This window comes from Solanum dulcamara, chromosome 10, assembly GCF_947179165.1.
Source record: "Solanum dulcamara chromosome 10, daSolDulc1.2, whole genome shotgun sequence".
NCBI classification, from domain to species: Eukaryota; Viridiplantae; Streptophyta; class Magnoliopsida; order Solanales; family Solanaceae; genus Solanum; species Solanum dulcamara.
Genome location: NC_077246.1, coordinates 72260071 through 72267277, shown reverse-complemented (window position 1 = coordinate 72267277; position 7207 = coordinate 72260071).

Sequence of the window (7207 nt, the reverse complement as noted above, 5' to 3'; positions counted from 1 at the left end):
TCTGTTACTATATATAGATTGCTGCAAAGGGATTTATGTTTCAAATGTATTAATCCATTATATATATATAGCACCACTTATGTTGTTGACATGACAGAGCAATTGGTCTTTTCCCAAGTCTTCACGGCATCAAACATTGGAAATTATATTTAATTTTAATATATCATTTATTCAATTTGAATTGATTGTATTTAATTTTATTTACTTAACATGGTAATTTATAATTTCTTCTTATACAGAAGATTTATTTATTGTAAGAATTACTACACCAAATCATTGTATTTACACATCTATAAGATAAAAAATTACACCTAACCCTTTAATTTAAACAAATTACATTAACCAAGTCTCAATAGTAGTGTCTATATCAAGTTGAGTCGACTAAACATTAATCAAGCTTTTGTAGTCTTGCTAGGACTAGTAGTATGTAGTCTTTAATATGTCATTTAGTCAATTTTCTCTTTTAAAACTCTTCATTACCCCCTATACAATAACTCTTCGACCAATATGCCCCTTTTTAAAACTAGCCAAGCGTACATGTTTTGCACTTGCATATCACGTTAATTAATAATAAATATATATAAAAATAAATTGTTATGTGTACGTTATATTATTAATTACAAAACTTTTTAGAGGTCATTTTTTAAAAAGTTATCTTAGAGTACAATTAATTTTAGGAGATTTTTCTACCTTACGTAATTTTCTAACATTGCCAGAAAGGCATATAATAACGTTGTTAGAAATAATTTTCTACGTTTAGGAGACTTAGACTTCTATCTCAAATAATCTGTGTGTTCTCTTTTTTCCTTTTTGTCATTAGAAATTTCATCCTTACTCAATAATTAATTAATAATTTATAGAAAATAGTGAAAAGATAATTTTATCTAAAATAATTTTTTTAATAAAGGACAAAAAGTTCAATCAATATTTTAAGGATCTTCATGTTTTTAATATAGTACAGATTATTTGCTAAAATTAATATGAGTTGTTAAAACATGTATGTTTCAAGAAAACATATTAAAATGTTATCATAAATTAGTAGAAATAAATTTTAAATTATTTATGTGTAATTTTTAGGTAAAGATAAATTGGTTGTTAAACTTTTTTGAACAGACCAATAAAGGTGAATGGTTGTGATTTCCACAACCTTTTATGCCATCACGTTGAAGAATACATTGGTCGACTTTATAAAGGTGAAAGAACAAAGAAGACAGGTGAATTGATAGACAAAGAAAGAAAGAAAGAAAGAAAGAAAGGAAAAAGTATATTTATATTATATGGTCATTCATTTACTTACATTTTTAAGAAGGAAAAAACTTAAATATGTCATCGAACTTTGAGAAAAAGACTTATTTTTGTGTCATTCGTTAAAAGTTTTGCTTGTCCATGCCATTATTTTTTAACTCCGATTTTACAAAATTATTTTTTATACGTGGCCAATTATATTTTGGCCAGTCATTAATTTTTTTTTAAAAGGCAAAATTCTAAAATCATTTGTGGAATTAAAAAAATCCACCCTTATTAGAAAAAATATTCCAAAAACAAAATGGAAATCCGTTCCAAAATTTTAAAAATCTGCTTTGATTCGTGTTTTTATTGTTGTTTCTGACACTAGATTCTTGTTCCCTAGTATTTTTTTGAGTCTGTGTTCAAAACTTTAAGTGATTTGGAGTTGTGGAATGGATTCTACCGTTAAAGGATGTTAAAGTTTTGAAACCTTGAAGAAATTTCAAGTGGTCTTGTTGAGTTAGGTTGAATTCGAGCTCAAAAGATATTGAATTTTGATATCTAGCTCGGAGGAACGCTACTCTTTAAGGTGATTTTGCGAAGAATTGAAGAAGTTGGAAATTTGGGAGTTCTTGTTGTTCTTCATGTGTTATTGAGGAAGAAGAAGCAAAAAGAGTACATTTAATCCAAAACTTCAATTGAAAAGTGTTAAACGTTGTCTGGGGTCTTGTTGAGTTAGGTTGGGTTTTTTTAAAAAAGAATAAAAATTAATGATGTGCTCCAACTATAATTGGCCACGTGTAAAAATGGTTTCGCAAAACTGGAGTTAAAAGATAATGACATAGATGAGTCTTTTCTCGAGAATAGATGAGCCAAACTTTTAACGAATGACATAAATGAGCCTTTTTTCAAAGTTCGATGACATATTTGAGTTTTTTCCCTATTAGGAAAGAAATAGAAAAACATATATATATATATTTTCTCTTATTATATAAGAGTGAGTTGAGGTTGAATCAGACACGTCTCCGTCGACGTGCTTGCTTCAGTAAGGACATTTTCAAAAAAAAATTAAAAAATGTTTTTTTTTGTTCTACTTAAATTTAATCAGTGTACAATTTTTTCAAAATTTTGGAACCTGTTTTAGTTATGACCTTTAGTTTTAAATACAAATTCTTTAATTATGGCTTTATTATTTTGAATGTCGGTAACATTTGTAAAAAAATTGTAATTACTTTGAGTGAAAAAGAACGTTTAATAAAAAATACTTTAATTATGTACATTTCAATGGGTCTCTTCGCATTAAATTTGCGCAAAAATATAATAAAATGATTTACTACCACACAAATGTATATTGTAATTTATTTTAGAGTAAAAATTTAAAATTATTTTATCAATACCACATAAAATCTATCAATATTAATAATATTTATCGAATATTTTTTTTGGTAAATAAAGCATTTGATTACCAAGTATGACAGTTTAAAGCTCAAGTTTATGTATAGGAAAACAGGTTTGGACAGGCCCAACCCCTGTTATATCCCACTACTACATACTCCTAACTTTACAGACTATGGATAGCAAGTAAGTTTTTGTATATGTTGTCTCTGTTGTGGCTTCAAATGTGCTGTGAAATACACTTCTTGGGCTATCTGTTGCAAGATTGTATCAATGTTGTTACACTTCTTCTGAAATATCCTTTGGTTTCTCTCCTCCCACACATGATATATTGTTGCTGCCAGGGCTATTTTGTAGATCTCAGCCATACTACTCTTGCCTTTACACCATCTTTCTGCCCATAGGTGTTGATAATGCTATTTGCAAAAGTGGCATCAAAACAAGGTCCAAATCAAATAAGTCTCAATGATTAATACCATATGCTGGAATGCAAGGAGTATTGATACTCAAGGTTCACTGGATAGACTCCAAAAACTCAAAGACTATCACAAAATATCTATGATGGCAATTCTTGAACCATTCTCAAACCAATCACACCTCAATTCCCATAAAATTCAGCTTAATATGGACAGTGCTATTCATAATTCCAACAACAAAATTTGGCTCTTGTGGAATAAAGATGTAGCATGCTCCATTATAGATCAGGATGAGCAGCAGATTACCTGTGAGATCAAACATGTTACATGGCATATTACCTATCTCACAACCTTTGTTTATGCTAAATGTAAAGATCATTTGAGAAGAGATCTTTGGGATAAACTACTGTTATATTCCAGTGTAGGCAAACCATGGTGTACAATAGGGGATTTTAATGTAATCACTGGCATTGAAGAGAAGCTGGGGGGCATACCCTACAACATGAACAAAAGTTTTGAATTCATAAGTACTATTGAAGCTTGTGGACTCATAGACTTGGATTTTCATGGTGCAAAGTATACATGGTGTAACAATAGAGATAATGATGCCAGGATTTGGAAGAGACTAGATAGAGCTATGGTAAATGATAAGTGGTTAGACATGATGCCTATGACTACTATTACTCATTTAGCTTCCACTGGATCAGACCATTGCCCTTTATTCATGGAGTGTGCAGAGAGACAGAACAATGCCCCTGAGTATTTTAAGTTTCTACACTGCTGGGTTGATAATGATAGCTTCCTTGATGTAGTGAAAACGTGCTGGGGAAAACCTGCTGCAGGAAATCCTATGAGAAGATTTCAGGAAAAAATGAAAAGAGTGTGAAGCACTCTGAGTAAGTGGTCAAGACAAGAATATGGTGATATTTTCTCTTCCATCACTGATTTTGAGACAAAAGTTAAAGAGGCTGAGGATGCAATAATCAGTGATAACTCCGAATATAATAGAACCAAGTTGAACTTGATCAATGCCAAATACATCAAGTATCTAAAGATAGAGCAATCCATCCTCAAACAAAAAACTCAACTCCAATGGTTTAAGGAAGGGGATGCCAACTCCAATTACTTCCATGCTATCATTAGAGGGAGAAGGAGAAGACTGTATATTCACAAAATTGAGGATGATTAGGGTAATAGTATTCAGGGAAATGAGGAAATTGCCAAGGCTGCATGTCATTACTTTGAAAAGATATTTACTACAGACAACAAGAAAATCAATGAAGATTTCCTTAAGTACATACCTAGAAAGGTCAGTGACAATCAAAACCACATGTTGCAAAGGGTACCTACTAAAGAGGAGTTACAGAAAGTGATTTTCTCTATGAGTGGTACTTCTGCTGCAGGTCCTGATGGGATGAGTGACAAGTTTTTCCAGGTATGCTGGGACATTATCAGTGAGGACCTTTTGGAGCTGATTCTGTTTTTCTTTAATGGCCATGACATCCCAAAATACGTCTCCCATGCATGTCTGGTTCTACTCCCAAAAGTTGAACATCCTAATAGACTATCTGAATTCAGACCTATATCTCTCAGCAATTTTAGTAGCAAAATAATCTCCAAACTCCTTAGTAGCAGACTGACTCCCATCCTTCCACATCTTATTTCTGATAATCAGTCTGGATTTGTCCAAGGAAGGAGCATATCTGAGAATATTATGCTGGCACAAGAAATTATGCATAACATAAACAAACCCAAAATTGGAGATAATGTAGTTATTAAACTTGACATGGCCAAGGCTTATGATAGAGTCTCATGGTCCTTTATCTGTCTTGTCATGAGAAAGATGGGATTTGGGGAAACCTTCATAGACATGGTATGGAGAATAATGTCTAACAATTGGTACTCTGTCATCATAAATGGCAGCAGGCATGGTTTTTTCCACTCAACAAGAGGTCTCAAACAGGGAGACCCACTCTCTCCTTCTCTCTTTGTTCTTGGTGCAGAGGTGCTGACCAGAATGTTAAACAACCTTCATCAGCACTATCTATACACTGGTTTTCAAATAGAGAAAAGGGGTCCTCAAATTAACCACTTGAGTTTTGCAGATAACATTATTATTTTCACCTCAACTTCCAAGTATTCCCTTCAACTCATCATGAAGACTCTTCAGATGTATGAAGGTATTTCTGGACAGCTTATTAATAAGGACAAAAGCCAAATCTTAATCCCTACCAATACACCTGATGATATAATGGATAGAGTAGTGACCATCACTGGTTATAAATGCACTCATGGGCCTATGACATACTTGGGATGTCCATTGTATATAGGAAGACAAAGGGTCATATATTTCACTGGTATAGTTTCAAAAGTGATTGCTAAAATTCAAGGGTGGCAGACAAAGATGCTAAGCTATGGGCGGAGAGCCACTTTGATCAAATCAGTGCTTCAATCACTTCCTATACATATGTTATCTGCCATAACCCCTACCAGAACCACTTTGAAACAAATAAAATGCCTTATTGCTGACTTCTTCTGGGGTTGGGATAAGGAGAAAAGGAAGTACCACTGGGCCTCTTGGGAAACCCTTAGCTTACCATATGAGGAGGGATGTATTGGTGTAAAAAACTTGGAAGATATATGCCTGGCAATGCAATACAAATATTGGTGGTTGTTCAGAACTAAGAGATCTTTATGGGGGGATTTCTTGAGAGCTAAATACTGCCAAAGAGCTCACCCTGTCACAAAAAAGTGGCACACAGGTCAATCTCTCATGTGGAAGAACATGATGAAGAACAAAGGTGACATAGAACCTCACATTAAGTGGACCTTATGTTCAGGGAACTGCAGTTTCTGGTGGGATGATTGGATGGGTATTGGCCCTCTAGCCAATCACTATGAATATATTCCAAGATTCAACAACTCCACTGTCTCCATGTTCTTGACAAATGGAAAATGGAATGAAGAGAAAATGAGGCAACAGGCCCCTCAACACATGATACACACAATTCTCAATACTAAAATCATGTACCAACAAAACACATTAGATCAAGCTCAATGGAAGCTGCAATCACATGGAAATTTCACTTGTAAATTAGCTTGGGAAAATGTGAGAAAGAAAAAAAACAAGACATTGATAGATAGGATGACCTGGCATACTAACATCCCTTTCAAGGCTTCATTCTTGCTTTGGAGAGCATTGAGACACAAACTGCCAACCAATGATAAACTGATTTCTTTTGGGAGAGAAACTGCAGAGTGCTCATGCTGCTACAGGCCTGGTTTGGACAACATAGATCACATATTTGTCTCTGGAAGCTTTGCTAAACACATCTGGACATATTTCTCCAACTAGGGGGGAATCATGCAGGACCACAACTCCATTAGAGGCATCTTGATGAGATGGTGGACCTACAAACCAAACAATGTTGTACATAAACTCATGTTGCAAGCCCTCCCTATATTTATTTGCTGGAATGTCTGGAAGAACAAGTGTGCAAGTAAATATGGAGGAAAGAAATCTAGTACTACTAGAGTAAAGTTCAATATAATCAAAGAAATATACATGCTTATTACTACAGCTTTTCCATATATCCCATGGCCACCAGCTTGGAAGGATCTAATTATTTGGATAGAAAACTATAAGCATGACATAAAAGTAATCCAGGTTAAATGGCTCAAACCCCCCCTAACATAGTTAAACTTAACACTGATGGGAGTGCCATAGGCAACCCAGGAAAGATAGGAGCAGGAGGCATAATAAGGGATCATAAGGGTAATCTGATATATGCTTTTGCTTTTGCCTCTCCTTTGGGAGTTGGAACCAATAATCAAGCGGAAGTGCAGGCAACCAGTTTTGGCATTAATTGGTGCATTCAACATGGTTATAATAGAGTAATATTAGAAGTAGATTCTGAACTTGTGATCAAGTGGCTGAATCTGGACATCAAACCACCCTGGAACATTCAAAACTACGTTAATGAACTCCAACAACTGGTCCAACTGCTAGAATTCTTCCAATGCAAACATGTTTTTCGGGAAGCAAATTTTCCAGCTGATACATTATCTAAGTACAGCCATACACTTGATAATACACAACACTTCTACAACCTTCAACAACTTCCACAAGAAACCAAGGGCTACATAAAGCTAGACAAGATAGGAATGGC